General features: G+C 39.3%; 1 long non-coding RNA gene across 1 annotated transcript in view; it reads right to left on the reverse strand.

The window, feature by feature from the left end:
- LOC139041747 (uncharacterized) overlaps nt 1–20952 on the reverse strand; it is a 50952-nt gene extending 30000 nt beyond the window's left edge. Inside the window, exon 1 of the long non-coding RNA XR_011497597.1 lies at nt 20848–20952. This is a non-coding gene — a long non-coding RNA (uncharacterized lncRNA). The remainder of the gene's footprint in view (nt 1–20847) is intronic.
- Between the last annotated feature and the right edge of the window lie 802 nt (nt 20953–21754).

The following is a 21754-nucleotide window of genomic DNA, read 5'->3' on the forward strand; positions in this document are numbered from 1 at the left end:
GTGTGTGTGTGTGTGTGTGTGTGTGTGTGGAAGGAGGAGAAGCCATGTGTCTGAGGTGGTGACAACAGTCAGTGGAGCCAGAGCCTTAATCACTGTTTACTGATTTAGTCCATTTTACTAGCAGGCAGTGCTTTTCCAGAGAGCTGTTTTCCTGGCAGGGTGCAAAGACTGCTTTCCAGGGCAAAAGTGCGTGTCTCGATGCTGTCTCGCTCACCATCCCTGGCACAGTCTTGCCACCACTGGCAGGGCCACTGCACCCAGGCAATGGGCCGGCATGTCAGCCTCTGCCTCTGACGGTGCTCATCTGGTGGTGGTGTTAATGAGAGCTAGATAAAAGGGGGAGGGAGGGCACAAAGGACCCGATGGGGCATCAAAACAATACCGATGGCAGGCAGAGCCAACACATTTCACACCGCGTCTCCGCTCATGGGGTGAAAAGAATTGAAAATGACAGATTGAGGATTTTACCTTCCCCTCTGATAGGCTTTTTTGTTTGGTTTGTTTACACTGTTCTGGGGTTGCGTGGCTGTTATTGTCGTTGCTGTCTCTCCTCTCTGTGTGTTCTTACAATCGTGTACATGTTACACTTAAAATAACAGATTCGACACAAAAAAGAAAGAGGGCCAGTTAGGAATTGCTGGTCCTTCTCAAATAGTTTTTCATCACCTTTAAGATTCCCCTTCCCTATTCCCCCATTGCTGTGTTCCACTCTTGGACTCCTCTGTCTATTGGCAAATCCAGATAATTGTAGAGGTGGGTGGGCTGACCTGTGAAATTAGGGCTGCAGGTAAAACAGGAATTGAGTGGCAGGAGCCTTGGAAACACTGACGGTATTTAGTAGCCGAGCGAACATCTAAGGTGTCCCTGAGCTCTTCTAGTTAACTCCTCTGAGTGCTAAGCACATGGCTGCAATTCATCCCCATTCACGCATGTCATCTTAGAATCTGTTCAGGATGCAAGGACCAATCAGTGGTCAGATGTGGGGGCTTTCACTGGTCTTGGACATGAGAAAATTCAAGGGCATGTAGTTAAGCCAGAGATGGGACCCAGAGCTTTGTCTAAAAGGAGACATGCCAGTCCCGTGAGGTTCACTGTTATAATAATCCTCAAAATGAAAATGTCCCCTCCCTCTCAGGCTCCTCAGTCCTCTGCTGTCTAGTCTAGATGCTTTGAAGGTGGTTTCCAGTCCAGCCCTCCTTTCATTTATTTACTTAAAGGAGCTATTTACTCATCCCAAATAAAATGTTCAGCATTCGGTTGAAAAGCCGTCAGTCAGGATCCACAGTAGTGACTGATGTGAGATGCTGAGTGCTTTGGGACTTCCTAACATGGCGTCTCCATTCTCTTGCCGTCAAGGAGACCTTCCCACAGAAGCACTGGACCTCCCAGTCACTGTCCTCCCCCTCCCACCAACAGGACCTAACACATACACAATATAGTAAGTCCATTATTCCTTTCCAACAGACAGCCTCCTAGACCACCTAAGAACTATCTCTACAGTCTCCCCGTCTCCCATTAACTTACAGGACTCAACGAGATTTGGGAATGACGTGAATGCCGATGGAGCATCTTGAAGACATTCATTGCAAAGCGCACTTGCTGTCTTAAAACATTCTTTACATTCTTAAAGCATCAGTTTAAGAAAGTGTGCTGCTTTTAATTCACTGGCATTTATCATAGCCTATGCTAGTTATGTACTCCTTTCCAACTTCAATAAAAGGCCCTCTGATTCCATAGTATCATCATTATTAATATTAATATAAATAAAATATTCCTAATGTCTCTGTAAATAACCATCAAGTGATGTTATTTCTAAAGACTAAGTTTTGGAAAAATCAGAGAAACATCTGGTAAAGTGAAGTCTCTAGTCTTGCTTTAACCAGACTAATCACTACCCTCACCTGTGTGCACAGGCATTGATTTCATAAGTGTTAATATGAAATGCAGTTGAACATCCACCAGATATATATGGTTAGAGACCTGAGTGGTCCAGAGGCACACACTGGAACTCTATTTCTGCTCTCTCGATTGTGCAGGTAAGTGACACGGACAACATAAAGGGCTCTGATTAGCCGGGGACGTTGTTACGGATGTTAACCTCTTTGCTCGAAAATTCAAAGCAATAGCTGATCTAAAACAAACCAGAAAGATCTCTCAAAAGTATCCACCTTCTCTAAATGAAGCATAGCAGTGACATGACACCACTCTGGATTTTTCCAGGACTGAACTATCACGAGGATGTCCTTGTCTTCATGAGTATCCACAAAAATGTCTCAGGTTTAAAGTTTTTATTTTCTTGTTTTCCTACCCAAAGTAGATAATATTTGAGGTGGAGGGCAGAGAGAGAGAGAAAGAGAGAGAGAGAGACGAGAAAAAAAATGAAGTGAGAGAAAGAAAGGAAGAGAGAGATCACCTTTAAGTCTTTTCTTTTCTCTTTCTTTCAAATGACACAATAGAATTTTTTTCCTAAAGTTGTATTAGGGATTCACTTAAGCAGAAATGAACTGTAATATGCAAATAGTTCTAATTGGACTGCTAATAGAGCGTGTCTCTGTTGTTTTTTTGTAGGGAGTTTTATGCCTATGTAATCAGTGCAGACAGCCGTTAAGTAAATGAAGAGGCAACTAACAATGTCAGAAAAGAGACCGGGCGGTTCCGGCTGACACTACCCTAATCTTCCAGGACCCATTAAATGGCAGTTTCAACGCATTACCTACCATAACATCCTTGAATATCACTGATTTTATTTGCAGTATCAAACATTCCATTTCATGCCCCATTAACAGTGGGAGCCTGAGCTTTTTGACGCAGCTAAACATTTTACTAACTACCTGGACTAAGTAACCAATTAACTTTTGGAGACAATACGGCCAATTAAGCGCGAAAAGGTAAGGCTGTCATCCCCCACGAAAATTGAATTTCCTTTTCCTGATGGCACTTATTGTCGCCACTCAATTGTTAATGGGGATTCGGTCCCTATTAAAGTATGAAGGCAGAGCGGAATGGAAAAGTTCAGAGGACTTAGTTCCTAAAGAGTAGGTCACCAAGTGTCCCAATTGGCCACTAATTCAGTTAACTTTTCTTCATGCCAGATTACTTATTGGATGCGACTATAGCAGAGCTCTAATATGACATTCTGTGATAGTACATTGCACAATCTGGTAGCTTCTGAGGAACCCACAGGCCCAGGGCTGTAGTTTGGGACCTTATATGGGAGGTTTAGGGGGAAAAAAAAACAACTATGGTTTTTTGTTTTGTTTTTTTGACAGCAGAAATATCAGTGTCGGACAAGATATTGCCTTGGTTATCACCGGCTTGGACTCTTCAGAGATAAAAACAAACCCTCGTATGGAGAGGTGCGCCCCGAATTAACCCTCTGTGGTTTGGGAAATCATTTTCTAAATGGCAGACAAGGTCGCGGGTGGTGATTCTGCTTGGATTTCGCTCCAGTTGACTGGAATGGCGCACAAGTAATGAACGTGGATATCACATTTTGAAAGCTTGAGGCAAATTTCTTCCCTTTGGTAGGAGTCTTTCATCTTTGGAGGTACAGAAGAAAATTTGTGCTGAAGGGCATTTTCCATGGGCCTTGTCTGGTGAAAACGTGAAGCTCATATGAGAGTCATAGCCCAAACCGTGGACTCAGATTCACCTGTTTCTTAAAAAAAAAGAATCGGATCACATCAGCTTTGTGAAAATGCAACTGTTCTAAATGTGAAGAAAATCAAGGATTTTGAAAAATGGGGAAAGAATAGAATTCCAGTGATGATTATTGGAATCTGTGTTATGAAAAATTTAAGGCTTCCATATTCAGCGTTGTCAAACCATTCCTGCAGTAATATAACTTTTTGACATTTGTTTAAAGCCTGTTCACCTACGTTTAAAATCTGTTTTGAGCCTGAAAACTCGTAAGCAAAGCAGTGATCTAAATTGTGCTCAGAATTATTAGTTTCCCGTATTGCTTCAATGTTAAAGGGGTTTGGTCCCCATAGAACAGCTGTTGAATTGCCATGGGAAAAAAATACATGGATTCCATTGTTACATTAGTATTGTAAGTTCATAATTTTTTGTTTTTTCTGCCAGATTCTACAGTGATAAAAAGCAGGAGCAAAAAGAATTAATGTTGTATCCTTTAAAGTTTAAGTACCTTTTGAAGAATTTGGTAAAAATTGTTATTTCCAAAGAAGATTTGAATAAGAAATGGATCTCCTATATGAGTATGGATCAATTAATAACATTGATCAAAATTTCCTTTTGAACATTTCCTGGGATTTTAGTATCTTTTCTCAAGAGACACAATTTTCTTTACAGAAGCCATCTCTGGGAGCTATTTATTTTAGCCATTTTCCCATGGCCGTGGATGATTTAAAAATGATTACAATAGTTTGAACTTCCTGTTATTTAAGATAGAGGAGTAAAACCAGATCTCAAATGCTTCCCACTCCCACCCTCCAACATCGCTATATGAGAATAATGAAAACAAACAAGCAATGACAAAATGACGTCAGCAGCACTCAAACCTTAGAAAGGGCTGCTGGCCAGAAGTTTCCAATAATCCTCATCACTAAGTAAAGGTGGCAGGAAGCACTGGGGGGAGCCGCCCGGCATCCACTGGAGCCAGGACACACTGCTGGAGCTTTCTGCTTTTCTGAGGCAAGGAAGGGGCAGAGAGGCATTTTGGGAGACCCAGGTGCTGTTCCTTGCAGACCTCTCCATTGGTAAGGGAGAGGTCAAAAGTCTTTTGCCTTTTGGGTTTAAGAGGAGTGAAAAATGAAGAGAAGATTGAACAGTCCATGCTATCTCGGATGCAGATAAGTCTCCAGGTCCTACACTATGTGTGTCTCCTACTAGAGTAAGATACATCCTTGAGACACCAGCCTTGGTGCTGGACATTTAACAAGATGAGAAGGAAGATAGCAAGTCTAGCAACCGCAGTTACATAGAAATCCTATCCCTAATTTTCAGGCTACAGAAACCCGGCCCTCAAACTGTATCTCCTAGGAGAGGATATATGGAGTGTTGAGAGTAGTGGGTGTGGTGGGGGGTGTGGGAGGGGTGAGAAGGGAGTAGGTAGGGAGGACACTGGCTAAATATATGGAAAAACAAAGCTAGGACCTCACATTCTATACACCAAAAATATGAATATAAGTAAAATTAAATTTTTTTAAAAAATCTGGATGCATCAATCAATCAATAAACCATTCAGAAAAAAGCGTGGGTAAATTTGTTTATCATTTTGGAATAGGTAGGTCTTTCTAATAAATATAAAATTCAGATGTTATACATATACTTGACTAAAAGTATTCTGGATAACAACAACAAAACAGACACCATAATTTTTAAAAGTCTAAAGATCAAAGCCAACCTAGGAAAAAAATATGTTCATCATTTGACAAAGGTCTATTTTTTTAATTAATAAAAGCTTAAATAAATAGATTTAAAAAATGGAAAACTGGCAGTTTACAGAGAAATAAATACATGTGACCAATAAATAGATGTAATTTCTCAGTTTCACTTACAATTTAACAAATTACAAACCAAAATAACAACAGGTTACCATTTTCCATCTCTCTGGCAAACCAAATGCGAAGGTTGGTTTCTCCCCAGAGCTAGAAAGGGTGAAGACAGACTACCAGCTCCTCTAAACTTTCCAGAGAGCAATTTACTATCCGTTTCCAGATTCAAAATAAAACTCTGCTAGGAGTCGTACAAGTTATACACACATACAAACACATACACACACATATATACATATACATACATATAAATATATCTTCCGTATATAATTTTGACAACAATCAGGGAATCTATCGATAGAAGAGTGTTAAATTACGATAAACTCCATTGGATAGAAAGATCCTTCGACATATTAAGTTAAAAAATCAAATGCACCATGAGGTATATGATTTCTTGTGTGTGCATTCTTCATCAGGCATGCATATAAACGCAGACACAAATATCGTATTTCTACTATTATGTATAAATGTAAACACATATATATATATACATGCATATATTGCATAAAATAATATGTTCACAAATGTTGCTGTCTTCTGGAAGAAATCATGAGAAATTACGGGCGCTAGTTGGAACTAGGGTTTGGTGGGATTTGTTGAGAGGGAAGTTTTCACTTTCTACTTCGGTTGTTTTTCATTTTTTAATCATGCACATGTATTCTTTTATCTTATAAATTAACATCAACATGGTTAAGAGTAATAAGCTTATGGAGATGTGGCTTATTTGACTGTTTTCTTCTTTAGTCTCTTTCTTACTAGAAACAATCAAAATTGGTTTTTTAAAATAATAGCTGTTTTCTTGCTCCCTATGTGGTCATATATTCATTGTGGAAAATTTAGAAAACACAAACTTTTCCCACCATCACAGCCCAATATTATTTGTCCTTATGGATGTCCCTTGAAGGCCTGGTATGCCCAGCACTGCATTAAAACACAAAAAGATCTCCGCCATCATGAAACTTACATTTCAGTAAGGAATATATATTCTAGTAAATGATACAGGTGATGATAACAGGGTTTGGTTAATAATCCTTTAAGGGCACTTGCAAGATTGCTGTGACAAGAGATAAATGAGGTGCCTAATCGTGTGTGGACTTGAATTAATATTTAGCTTTTTGAAATAATAATTGTATGATTAATAAACTAACACAGTGCTCATTTACAAAATTTAGAAAAATGCACATGGGTCAAAAAATGTCCAGTTTTAAGCAGTTTTATATCTTGCAGTGAACGTTTGAAAAAGGAATGTGGGTAAAGGGCCGAGCATTCAGAGAAAGCTCAGTACTCATATGACTATTCCTATTAATATCATTTTCAAAGCATTGTATCATGAACATTTCCTCATAGCAGTAAATCATCTTCAGAAGCGTAATATGCATGATTCAGTGTTGTAATATAACTTATTTGAACAGCTCACGGTTGCTAGACCACATTTTGAACTTTATTTTTTCGTAGACAAGAGACTTTTTTTAACTGTAGCTTGCACAAGATCTTTACTTTATAGAAACTTACTTACTTAGTGCCTCTTTAATGAGGCTGTACCACTTCTGAGAAGGTAAATAACAAGACAGAGGTGGCCATGTGGTAGAATAGGATGAGGCTGTCCTGGCAGGCCTCGACTTGTGTGTGGTCCATACACTCCTCTGTGACTTCCCAAACAAGCTTGCCCCACCTGTGGCACTCACAGAGTCTTATATATGCATTGCAGGTGGGAAAACCTACATTATAAAAATAATGTGAGAAAGCGCTGTTTAAACTGAATGCTTTAAAACTTTAGCGTTGTTTGTTTTTTTGAGGAAGTTTGGACGGATAACAGTATGCAATTAGGTGAAGAGAGACAAGTCTGAAAGGTCATTCCAGAAATGACTACAGTTTATATAGGCGTAAAGTGGAGCAGGTTTGAAGCGATGGGAACAAAATAGGAAGGAAAAGACAGAGTCAAGTGTGAAGGAGCACCATGTGGGACTGGCTGGCTAGGTCATAAAGGATGGGCATGAAGGAAAAGTTCACATGGGACTCCTGGATTTCCGGTCTGGGTAACTTTCTAACATGATCTTGACAGATGTGGAGAAATGGGAGGGGAAAGAAGAGTTAACAAAGCACGTAATCACAAACACGAAGTTAACTCCCTATTCAGAGAAGTTGATGAGTTACAATTTGATGTAAGAGGGAATTGAGTCTCTAAGATTTTTAAGCCCCAAAGGAAAAGGAATTTGACCATCATGATTGAAGAATCTAGAGTCCAGGGTCTGCAATCTTAGACAGCAAGCTTCTAGTTTCCATCAGGAGTAAGATGACGAAGCTTAAAGCAGATCTGTAACTGTGGAAGTGGATAGAAAAGAGCTGATATGAAAGGAGCTGTGGGAGTACTGAGAACTGGGCTAGCCTGAGCCTTTACAGGGAAGAGTGGAATATGAGATAACTTGAAGTTCTGAGGATGAGCATAGGATTATAGGACCATAGACAAAATGGGAGAAATGGAAGAAAAGACTTGGGCATTTTTTTGCTATGGTATTGAATTCATTCAAAGTCACTTAGGTTGTAATAATGAGTTTCATTTAAGACCTGGGACTTGCTGAAATAATATGGTTAAAGCCATGAAACATTAAGAAGGTACTTGCCATAACAGAACCCGTTTGGGCTATTATTAATCTAATCTCATAAGTGCACATAATACCCAAGCAAGCAAACCAAAGATTTGAATTTGGTTTACACTAATAGTAAGACTGTCTTGTGGGCTTTTCACCGGGATTCTCTGTCCCATTAAGCAATTACTAGTGGCTAGAACACTAGCCCACATGTCGCTATTTCTGGTTAGGGGATTTTCTTGCCTGCCTGACTAAATCTTCCAATTAAATGCAATGGTACTACATTCATTTCAGGTCTTCATTTACAATGCACAGTGGAGAGTATTGTTACTTTAAGTAAGTAGTTTTAGAAGCTGTTGAGCCACACACATAGCATTGCTGAGTTTCACCATCCACCGTGATAGGATACCATTGTGTAACAGATGAAAAGCAAGACCTAGAGACAAAGAGAAATCTTTTTTATTGAAATAATAGCAACATCTTTATTAACCAAGATACTCCATCCAATGACACTGTCCAACTATTTCTTTGCATTCATCTCTGTTCATTTCATCAACAGAGTTATATTTCTATTTAACTTGTTCTTTTCAATTAAACTTAATTTGTTTTATTTAAAATTCCTTCTACAATGTTCATCATAAATAAATTTACAAGTTCTAAACAAATCATGATGATAACAATAATAGTTTATGTTTATATGGAGATGCAAATTAAAAAAAACAGGATTTTTTTTCCATAAACAGATAGATCCATGCCTGAAAATTAATATAGTTAGTGGTAGAATCAATTCTTGAGTCATTTTTGGTTATTTATAGTGAGGATCTTTCTTTCCATAAAGTCATAATGATATATTAGATCAATATATAACTTTCCTTCAAATCTCAGAAAACCAGTATACCAAGAGATAATTTTTGAAACACAGGGTAATAATTAAGCATGCAGACTATTAAAATCATAATGTCTGAATTCATAACATAATTCTAGCATCAACTAGTTTTGTAACCCTGGGATATTTACTTATTCTGTCAATGCCTCAGATTTATCTGTAAAAAGAGAACAGTAAGAGTATTTACCATACAGAGTTATTGTGAGAATTAAATGAGATCCTAAATTAAAGAGCTCACCATATTAGTTTAATCATTTATAAGCAAGTACATTTTTTTTTAATCCTAGGTACTATACTAACGTGTAAGATAAGATAATGAATATATAAATATTCAAGGGGATTTAGATAAAATCATAGATAATAGTAGCTCCTCATGGTTTTACTAGATGAAGTCAAGGATATATGAGATGTATTTTTAGGTTTTAATGATATAATCATGGAAGTTACTAGAATCCCTGAGAAAATGTCTCATGGTGTTACAACCTGAGAGGAACAATGAATTTAAGACCCATTGATCCTATCCAGAAAGATGTGTCTTAGATACCGGTAGAAAGATTTATTCATCAAAATTTGAATTGGATGAGTACATAATTTATTTATACGTTAAAAACATCCTCCTTGCCCCACCACTGTATTAAGAATGTCTCTACTTCTCATTTTAAATGGACAGAAATACTTTTCTCTGTCTGACTTCTGACAATTTAATAATACTAGGAGCATTCTGGGTAAAATTTGTGGTATTTTCAAACTTTTGATAAAGTAAATGATATTCTGTGTGTTAAAAATTAAATATAACCCAAATTCTTTATTGTGGTGCATCTAATGCCTCTAGAATTCCACATTGGGCTACTGCTTTATTCGATTACCTCTAAGAATCACTCTTTTGGCTGTACGATAGTGGACGGAGGGAAGAGAGAGAGAGAGAGATTCAACCAAAAGTATTTCTTGAGCTTCCTGGCAGTCTTTCTTACAGTTAACTCTTCTCTTCAGACACACCAATCTAATGCAATTAACCACAGTTAACTCACATTTTTGCTCTCCTTTCTTTTGCTACAGAGACTTTATTATCTGACGGTTTAAATTTTCAGACACTTTCTCTCTGCTCTACAACTTTTTTTTTTGGTTTAATCTTTGACTTTAAAAAGAGAAGCCCCAGATAATTATTTTAGTTTTGCTTTTCAAATTCAGGAGTGATGCCCAGTGATAAAGTTTTGGGAGTTTAATAAGATAAGAGGAACACTGTTTCCCATTATGAAATTTTATAACTGTTTCTTCCTACTTCTTTCCCAAACTAAAAACCTTATTCTTTCCCTTAGAGCCTGGCCAGAATGGAAAACTGGAAGGCCCAAGCCCCGGCGTACAGAAGCATTAGGCATTGACCCTGTGGCTTCCTAATAGATCTGCAAAGTGCTTTGTTCCTGGAAATCATCCGATGAGTAGTTCAGGGCTATTGTATATCTTGTTAGAGCAGCAGAAGTGCCACAAAATGAACTAAAACCTCCCTGCAGAGTTGCTGCATCATATGCTGAGAACATTCTGAACTTTCAAGAAATTCATGTTACGATCCTGGGTAGGCACGGTTAAGTCTGTACAGGGGTTAAATGAGAAATATGGGTCTGCTGTTAAGTGTCTTTTCAGAGTGACAAAGCTCTGGGCGTAAGGGGTAGGAGAGGAGGGATTCCCTCTCAGCCCTTTCCAGCCCTTTCCAATTGTATCACAGCCAGAAGGAATAACGCGAAGGGACTCCGGTACTGACCTCTCTGTAGCCTCACAGCCTCAGGCAGGACCAATGACCCTCTCTACCTTGGCATGCCCCCTTTGTAAAATGAGGACCCTTCTATATTATGGAGTTTACTGTGATAGCTAAATAGCTGAGAAGGAAGACAGCCCATTTGTTGTGGCTATAGTCTCCTCTCTGTCTGTCTATCTATCTATCTATCTATCTTCTCCCTTCACCTTACCCCTTTGCCCACAGGGAGTTGCTGGGGAGGGAGCTTGGGTGGGCTCCAGGAGGCACTTAGCATCCAGAGCCTGCCCCAATGCCAGGGCTGCCTGTCTTCACCCACGACAAGGACGCCCAAGGTGGTATAGGGCATGTCCTGGTGAGGGGGCTGCTGAGGGCGGGCTACAGCTTGCTCCTCATCTGGTCCCCAAGAAGACTCTGGGGCCACCGGGTGATGACAGCTGGAAAAACAGGTGACAGGGTGTGGAAGTGAGGCTGAGTTGGCTGGGCTCCCCAGGCCCCTAACAGGGCATCCTTGAAAAGATGGTCTGGAGCAAAAGCTGTCAGTGCCTCTGCTTGCAAGATGTGCAGAAGTGTGACAGACCCAGGGGAAATTGTGGCAGTGTGGAGATATGAAAAGAATATGGGTCTTTGATGACATCACAAAGCCAGGGAATCAAGTCAAGCAGGATCCTGCCCATATCTGAACTTCCATCTGGGAAGAGGTTGGGACCTGGATTCATTTCCTGAGGGCTTTGTTATAAGGGCTGAGATCAGTGCAAGTTTAGGAAGGAGGAGCCTCTACCTTACACCCCATCCCATCTTTGAGCCATGGGCCTCTTCAAATGCTGTGAGGTGTGCCGCAGGCCCAGAGCATGCCTGCAGGCTCCCGGTTGTGTTCTATCCTTGGGGAGCCATGTCCACACGTCCTGAGATTCATTATTGACATCACCGACTGTCTTTTGATGAGACCTGGGACCTGAGGAAAAGATTGGCCTCCCCAAGACTGAAACACAGGAGGTTGATGGGGATGCTCATCCTTGGGGCATCTGATCAGTGGTTCTGCCAGGTGTCTGTCAGTGGCTCTGGCCCAGTTCCACGGGGTGGTTGCTGGTCACAGAGTCACCTGCGGAGGCTTCGACTCAGCACAGGGCAGGGCTTAAACACGGCCCCATGGGGCCCCCAGCCCCAGGCAGGTGCAGAGGAGACAGCAGGGTGGCAGAGGGGCTCCATGATTTGTCCAGGGCCATTCAGCCAGCCCTGCTGGTCTAGTGGTTAAGATTTCACACTCTCACCGCCCATACCTGGGTTCCTTTCCCAGTCAGGGAACCACACCACCTGTCTGTCGGTTGTCACACTGTGGATGTTGTGTGCTGCTGTGATGCTAAAAGCTATGCTGCCGGTATTTCATATACCAGCAGGATCATCCCTGGTGAACAATCGTCAGCAGAGCTTCCAGACTAAGACAGACTATGAAGAAGGCCCTGGCCACCCACTTCTAAAACCCTCGGTAGTGAACACCCTATGAAGAGCAGCAGAGCATTGTCTGATATAGCACCGCTGCAAGGTGAGAGGATGGTGCAAAAAAAACAGACAGTGCTCCGCTCTGCAGGACACAGGGTCGCCAGCAGCAGAAATCCACCCCAGGGCACTAGCAATGAAAATCTATCCATCATCAAGAGCAACAGATTTCTTCCCTTTTAAAACATTTAATTGCCAGTTGCTCCATTTTTTTTTTCTTTTTCAGTTTTGGGGACTATCAGGCTTTGGAGTCCAACCCATCCCAATACAACTAGTGCTCCTTGCATATCTCTAAATAATCGTTTTATTGAGGCATAAAGTGGCCATAATCAAAGGACACGTTTTGATACATTTTGACATACAGATACACCTGTGAAATCATTGCCACAGCCATCACCTCCAAAAGTTTACTTGTACCTCTGAACTTTTTCCTTCTGTCCGTCGCTGCCCGTCCCTCACCTTCAAGCAACTGTTTGTTTGCTTTCTGTCATTTTCGATTAATTTAAATATTCTACAGATTTACATAAATAAAATCACTCAATGTGTGTCCCCTTTTCTCTGGATTATTTCACTCAGCACAATTATTTTGAGGTTTAGCCATGTTGTTGCATGCATTGATGCTTCATTCTCTTTTGTTGCATATTCTTTATGCTTTTTTGTACTAATCCATTTTATGGATACATCAAATTTTATTTATGCAATCCCATATTGATAGGCATTTGGATTGTTCCTAAGTTTGACCTATTACAAATAAAGCTGCTATGAACATTTGTATACAGTTATTTCTACGGAATGGCTGGGTCAGATGGGAGGCGGATGTTTAACTTTTTAAGAAAATGCCAAACTGTTTTCCAAAGTGGTTGTACCATTTTATATCCCCACCAGGAATGGATGAGAGTTCCAGTTCCTCCATATCCACAAAAACACTTCCTATGATCAATTTTTTTGGTTCCATGATATTAGACATTTGAATTGGAATGTAGTGGTATTTCATTGCTGTTTTAACTTTATTTCCCTGATGACTAATGATGCCAAATATTTTGATATGTTCATTTGTCATCTTTATACTTTCTTCGAAGTGTTGGTTCACCGTTTTTGCACATTTTTTAATGAGTTCTTTATTTTCTTATTGTGAAACTTGAAAATTCTTCCTATATTCTAGATACAAATCCTTTGCTAGTCTGTGGCTTATCTTTTAAATTTTTCAACAGTGTATTTAGAAGAACACAGTTTTAAATTTTGATGAAGCTAAATTATCTTTTATTTCATCTTTATGGATCATGCTTTTGGTTTTATTTTGAAGAAATCATTTCTAACTCAAAGTCACAAAGATTTTCTTTCTCTCCTCAGGCCACCTGGAGTCTCTGAACTACCTAGGATGGCCATTAGTTGCTCAGGGGCTTCTGGTACAAGAAACTGTTCCTCTTGGCTTTATGCAACGTACCATTAAAACAGTTGATAGCTTCATACTGGGCTCTCCTGGAAATGGAAACTCTTACAGACCCTGAACCTGTGACTCTCCATACTCAGCTGCCCATTATACTTTGGGTCACGGAAGGAGCACCTCACAAACTCAGCATGGCTATAGAGGCCTCCTCAAGACAGGATGGAGTCATATCTGAGCCCTCTGGCATATTCCACCTATGGGAGGGGGTGGCTTCTCCTGTCCTCAGTCCCTTGGCAGATGCCTTGGTGGTGAAGGAGGTTACCCCTCCACCAGACAGCTTAGCTACCTAAGAAGCCCCTTGGGATTAACCCAGCAAATAGCAATGGAGTTCTTAGACTATGTGATTGGTACTATTGACTATCATATGTGATGGAGCTCATGGAATGTTGCGGCTTTCCATTGATTGGCCAAGATATCCCTGATAAAGGATAGGACCCAAAAGGCAACATATTTAGTTAAGTTCAGGCAGTCATCTTAACACTGGATGCCCTGGCCGATTAATGGTTCCATTTTCACATTTATTATAAGCTATTTGGCCATTACCTAAAAATTGTCCCTTTTGAGGTAAAAGACTCTGGGAACCTTGCCTTACAGATACCCAAAATGTAAATCAAAATCTCACACATCTCTTCATATGCTAAGGCCACAATACAAGGCCTTATCAGGACATTCCTTATTTCTTTTAGGATTAGAGACATCATTGGTAGTAACCAAGACACACATTTCACTTTTCAAAATATACAATGCAGGGCTCTTAGAAAAGGTCTTCAAAACTCACATGTCCCTAGTAGGTCCCAAATAGTGGGTTTAACTGAGGGACATAGGAGTCTCCTCAAAAACTCTTTTTGAAATCCAGACCATCAGAGAAACCGCTAAACAAGTCTTTATGTTGCTCAGACTTTAACTTATCTTTACAAATTTTTGAACCTGCCTGGATCTCATCAGGGCTGGAGGCCAGACTGAGGGCACATGCTCTGCTGGGATATATTAGCCATAGATTGTGCCATGAGCCAGGTAGCTATTTATCTGACAGGCGACCCATTTGAACCTAAATTTCAACCAAAAAAAAAAAAATCCTGTCAGGCACAGCCACACACTATTCCCATGACTGCTGGTCTTACTACTCCCAGTCTGGGTGTTTCATTGATTTACAATCTGGAGGCCCAAATCCTCCAAATAAGCTGTTGTTTCAACCAAACATGGCAAATGCTGAGACCCACATCAACCCAAGTGGGTATCCACTTACAAAAGAAAACTCCAGTCCCACCTCACAGATGGACTCTCCCTGGCCCGGAAGCTCACCACTGGCGATGACACCAGCTGAACTCAAGATCTCGCCACTGGAGATGGCTTTTTCCTCTGCACTGGAGACAAATTCATTCTAGATGCTAAAACCTCTGTCCCAGAGATACCCATGGGCTGCGTCTCCTAAGGCACAAATTGGACACGGGACATTTTTGCATTTCTTCCTTTGATCTTAGCAATTCTATTATGTTTCTGAGTTTGCTGACCGCTTATCCTGTGATCCTTGCTCTTTGCCAAAACATGCACCCTATACTACCAAGTCTAAAGAGAAATCCGGTAGACATTACTACTATCTGTATCATTCTAAAACTTAATGGGGATTATTATTTTCCCCAGAAGGCACCTGCCTCATACCAGTCAACCCCTCAACTTCCTGGGAGAGGACCACTCACTCCCCAGGGCCTTCTCCTACACTCTTTTCTTCCGTCAACTCTTGTCCTGCATCTCAAAATATAACCACTCCTTTCCCTTGGTAAGATCCAAATATCACTACCACTAACATTTACATATACTTTTCTAACATCAGTTAATACCCTCCAACAACATAACTGTCAGACCTGTCACTTTGACCTGAATGTAGTTAGAACATACTTTAAAACTCCACTAAAATATGGTTAGAGGCAAAAATTCCAAGTCTATTTTCCTGGCTAATACCGTATAAATGGAAAACTTTAGATTTTCTCAAATTTTAGATTTTTTTTTGTGGTAAAAACAGACTCCTTTCTGTTTGCAAGGTCATTTCTAAGTTACAAAATTATCCCCCTCCCATGGTTTTAGAATTCCTATATTCCCCCTTTCAATCTTGGCCGCTGCACTCAGAGACAGGAAGCTCACAGACATGTTTTTCTTGCATCTGTAGTGAAAACCTTAGCAGCAGAGAGCAACTTCTCTGGCTCTGTCAGATAAATGCCTTCATTTTTCTCTTTTAAGAGTCTTTTTTCTCAGTGTGTTTTATTTTGGAGTGTTTCTACTGCCATGTATTAAAATTCACTAATTGTTTCCTCTGCTATGTCTAATCTGCTGCTAATTCCACTACTATGGACTAGATGTTTGTCAAACATTTATATTTCGAAATCCTAACCCCCAATGTTTTGGTGTTAAGAAGTGAAGCCTTTGGGAGATAATTCGGTTTAGATACGATCATGAGGATGGTCTCTTCATGATGGTATTAGTGCCCTTATAAAAAGAGACCAGAGAACTAGTTCTCTCTCTCTACCATGTGAGGATACAACCAGAAGACAATGTCTGCAAAGAACGAAGAGGAGAGTCACCAGACACTGAATACACTGGTACCTTGATCTTGGACTTCTCCACTTCCAGAATTGTGAGAAATAAGTGTATGTTGCTTAAGCCATGAATCTATGGTAATTTGTTATAGCAGCCCAAGCTGAGTCAGATACCCATCCAGTGTGTGTTTTTTTTTTTTTTTTTTTGGTGAGGAAAATTGGCTCTGAGCTAACATCTGTGCCAATCTTCCTCTATTTTTTGTATGTGGGACACCACCACAGCATGGCTTGATGAGTGGTGTGTATGTCCGCATGCCTGGGATCCAAACCCATGAACCCTGGGCCACCAAAGTGGAGTGCACAAACTTAACCACTATGCCACCAGGCCAGCCCCCATCCAGTGTGTATTTTATCTCAGACTTTATAGAATTTTGTGCCCATATTCCTCTATTTTCTATGTGGGATGCCTGCCACAGCATGGCTTGACAAGCAGTGCATAGGTCCGCACCTGAGATCCAAACCTGTGAACCCCAGGCTGCCAATGCAGAGCATACGAACTTAATTTCTGCACCACTGAGCTGGCCCCTAGAATTTAGATTTGGGACTTTGTTATATCTCCATGTTAATACTTACCATTTGAACATATGAAATACAGTATATTTGCTTTAATGTCTGTGTCTGAAAATTCTAAAATAGGTGTCAGTTCTAGATTAGTTTTAATTGATCGATTTTTCTCAGGAAAAGGATTCCTATTTTCTGGTTTGCTTGCCTTTTGAGGAATGTTTGGTTAGATGCCAGACATTGTGAATTTTACCTTGTTGAGTCATTTTGTATTCCTATAAATATTCTTGAGCTCTTGTTCTAGGATGCAGTTAAATTACTTGGAAACAGTCTCATCTTTTTGAGTCTTACTTTTAATGCTTGCCAGGCAAGGCCAGAACAGTATCTAGGGCCAATTATTCCTCACTACTAAGGCAAGCCTCTTCCAAGTACTCTATCCAATAATTTATGAATTATGAAGTTTCCCAGCCTGGTAATAGGGAGCAAGCACAATTTTCAACCCTGGATGAAAGGGTGCCATGTTGGATACGGTTCCCTCTATTCCTTTCAGGTGGTTCTCAGCATTGGGTAGCTTCCTCACACACATGTGCTGATCAATATTCTGCTAAATGCTCAAGGGGAGCCCTCTGCAGATCTCTGGAATTCTCTCTTCATATAGCTCTCCACTTTATGGTTCCTGTCCTGTGAACTCTCAACAAACTAGTCTCTCCAGACGTTCATCTCTGTCTCCTCAGCTCTGGAAGTCAGCCATGCTCTGCCTGGCTTCCTCTCGCTGTCCACAGCCTGGAAACTCCCTCAAGGCAGTAAGCTGAGGCAGGCAGAGGATTCACCGTGTTTGTTTCCTATCTCTTAGACATTATTGTTCTTCTGTCTGGCAACCAATATTATGGAAACCATTGCTTTCATCAATTCTGTCTGGATTTTTTGGTTGTTTCAGGCAAGAGAGTAAATCTGTTCCCTGTTACATCCCCTTGGTTAGAAACCGAAGTCCTCCCTCACCTTCCCTCTAGCATAACTCCTAGTACTGTTCCTGTTTGAATACTGTTACCCTGCTATCTCTTCTCTTTTCTCTGGGTTTAATTACACCACCACCCTCTTTTATGGAATTCCATCAAATACAATGTTCTGTCTTTAATTTCCATGTGTTTGAGCCAATTGACTTCTTTCTTTCTTTGTATTTTGTCTCTTTAGCTTCCAAAGTAAAAATTTTACTTGTCTAGTGCCAATTCTCTACTTCTTTTATTACGTAGCCAGTTGGCAAGTTAATACATCAATTAAGGCAGCCCGTTCTTTCTTTATCCCCAGTGTACATGCACAAAGAAGAGAATATTTGTACTTGATATAAAGTTATGTTATCAATCAGGAATATCTGTTGATTCTACCAGGTGCATCACACTAGCCAAGAGGATGGCTGGCATACAGATACCATCTTCTAGGAATTTAGACTCATGTGAAGAGCGACAACCCTTCAAGTTTCTTCATATTTCTGATACAACATTAATTTTTTGTCACTGCTCTAGTAATTATATCATATAATAGTAATTTAATATAGTAAATAACTATGGTATTATAATATAGATGCGTGAGGTGGGAAAATACTTTTAAAATCAGAGATTGCTGGAATTAAATGAGATAATTTAAGAGTTCCTAGTAGATTAGTTAAATAAATGATGGCATATCCATAAAATGGAATGTTTTAGAGATTTACAATAATATCATAGAAAAACATTTAATGACTTAGAAAAGTGCTCTTGATATTGTTAAGTGAAAACTTCAGTTAAATTGCTTATGTGATATGATTGATATATATTGATATGCAATTATCATAGATAATTCTGGAAGAAATGCCATACATTAAGATTTTAATGTTGGTAAATAGTGAATTTACAGGAGATTTTCAATTCCTTTATTCCCATATATTTTCCGAATTTTAGAAAATGTAGCAAAAATTATTTTCATTACTTTTTTTGGTAGAAAAATAATGAAATTGTTTTTTTAGTTAGACCTTTAGCACAAGGTCTGTCAGAAAGTAAGCAGTGAATAATTTTAGTTGTCTCATCTCTTTCATATCCTCCTCCCTTTCACTGCATGTTGTTTATTACATACTGCCTTTATTTTTAAGTGTTGTCTATGTACACATCTTGAATAACGAACAAGACTATAAACTACCTGAGTGGAAGATCATAGCCCTCCTAGTATTCTTGACTTCAACTAGTACAGTGTTGGGCTTCACATATGAATTCAAAATATATTTATAGATCGTTTGGGGTTTTTTTTTTCTTATTTTGCCTTTAAATTGTTTTGTACATTAGGTATTAAGAATTGAACAAGAAACTGATTTTTCTTCAATATTTTATAAACTTTAAAAAGATGGGGAAGTTTATGATACTTCTCTTTGACAACCAAATTCATCCATTTATATGCCTGATACTTTTTATGCAAAGAAAATGTGATCTTAACCACATATCAGAAAGTTGCAAGAAGCTCTCCATTGGGAGTGAATTACTTTTGATTCTATGTGATTATTTGTTTATTTCCCGTTCCTTTTTTACACAAGTCATCAGATTTGTTTGAAGTCATTCCAGGCATAAGGCTTTTTTTAATCTACTGACAAAATTCAATTTCTGCCTGCTGTAATCCAGATGAAGGGAGAAAAAAGCACATGAGGAACTTGCCACTTCATGAAATAATTTCATTCTGCAGCCTAAAATTGTTACTAACGTCTGCAGCACTTAATTAATTGAAATGACTCTGGCCGTGGGATTCTGTGGTGGAGAGGTTCCTAGCAGTTACATGTGATTCAACCTGAAATTTACTTAAAACCGAAAGATACTTAAACATACATTAATGAGTGAAAAACGAAGACCCTGTTGAATTTAATCGATCAGTTGCCTATTTTTTCTTCTTCTCCTATATGTTGTTTTCCTTTGGGATTTAATAAATTTGTTTATTTTCTTTTGCTAAATGAAGATCCAAAATACATTTGGTTTGCAGACGTTAAAGATGGTAGTAAATGTCGATAAATCTTTGTTATAAGATAATTTTTCTTAGTTAAAAAATACCAAAGTACGTATCCAATTCATGTCATCAAAATGATATCTTTTAGATCAATGCTCAACTGGTCTGATAAATGTGGCTATGGAGAGTGGCATCCATACCACTGATATGAAATTCTCGTTTAAACAGCTCTGTCAACTAAAGAACAAACCCATTGCCACATATTCATATCTAGTTCATCAAGATTTCTAGAACTTAGACCAAGTCCAGTGTAACTAAAGCTAACAAAATAGGCTTCACCTTTGAAATCTTACCATAGCACCTGAAAAAGAACGGCTGACATTTAAAGATGGAATCACAATGGTAATTTGATGTTTCTTCGGTAACATCTTTTTTCTCTTTCCCTGAATTTTTATTCCCACATCTACAATTGGAGTTGAGGCTCCTATTAACTTGCACAATATCTCCTGGCTTCCTTCCTTATCCAGGACTTGTACTGCTTTCCACCTGATTAGTCTTCATAAAACCCTTCTTCCACCAGTCTCAATAAATATTTATTGTTTTCGGATAAAGTCTGAAGAATTTGACCATCTATTTAAGGCCTTCTCTCATCTCCACCAATCTTCAATTTATATCCAGTGTTTCTCGTTCCAATTCATTTGGTCAACTATCTCCTCAAAAGACTTTGCAGAAATATTCCTCAATTGCATAGAATCAGCTGGAAACCATGCTGGGTCCTGGAATTGTATACTTGAAAAAAAATGGTCCCTGCTATCAAGAAACTTAAAGTGAGGACAGAGAAGAAAAGCACTGGATTGTTTCAGCATAGGCTCCAAAGTTTTATGGGTCAGGAGTGTGTGCAGCCTGCTGTCAAAGCACAGAAAATGGACAAATAAGCAAGGTTTTGGCAATGGCAGCACACATCGAATCTGACAAGATTTTGTCATTTTGCTTGATCAATGAAAGTAACTACAACAAGTACATGAAAATGGGTGTAAACCCTTAGATGTGAAGGCAAAAATGACTCTTCAAACATGTAGGAGGTATGGTTTGTAAACTCATAAACATGAAACACACCTTTTTTGTGTTCTCTTCTAATTGTTACTATTTTGCTGAATCCAGAGAGTGAGTTGGGGGTCACGGAATTTCTCTGGATGGCCTCTTCCCACTCTCAGAAACCCTAAAAAAGTGATAAAATTATAAAATTAACAAAACAAAAAAATGAAGAAAAAGCAATGGGGAAAAAAAGCAGTGCAAAAAAATTTAAACTGAATTCCATCTTCCTGAGTTCAATAAGAAAAGTGACTCCTTACATTTGTATCTCACACTTTTTTTGTTGTTTCTTTTTGTGAGGAAGATAAACCCTGAGCTAACATCTGTTGCCGATCTTTCTCTTTTTGCTGAGGAAGATGGTCCTGGAGCTAACATCTGTGCCCATCTTCCTCTGTTTCGTATGTGGGACGCCACCACAGCATGGCTTGATATGCAGTGTGTGGGTCTGCATCCAGGATCTGGGCCCATGAACCCCAGGCCACCAAAGCAGAGCAGGTGAACTTAATGACTATGCCACCAGGCTGGCCCCTGTATCTCACAATTTTTAGTTTGCTTTCCCCACTATGAATTCAAATGAGTACAAAACATGTGCAAGTTTTTATAAACCATTTTTTTTAAGTGAAGAAATAGAGAAATTGGGACATGTCTAAGGGCACCCAACTTTACACGTGATTGTCCAAACATGCTTCACATCCAATTTTCCTGCCAGGAACCCAGTATTTTTCTATCCCATCCTCAGGTGTGATTGGAGAGACTCCTTTGGACAGTGTCAGCTATAGAGTTCCAAGATTTAGTGGTCATACTTTCATTAAGTTCTACCCAAACTCAAACTCAAAATTAAGTTTATTTTGAGATGCAAAATAAAAGGCATATGGGACTTCGAATCAAAATTTAATAACAATTGACTGAATTTATATGATTAGTGTGATCT

This window comes from Equus asinus, chromosome 2 (assembly GCF_041296235.1).
Source record: "Equus asinus isolate D_3611 breed Donkey chromosome 2, EquAss-T2T_v2, whole genome shotgun sequence".
Taxonomy (NCBI): Eukaryota; Metazoa; Chordata; class Mammalia; order Perissodactyla; family Equidae; genus Equus; species Equus asinus.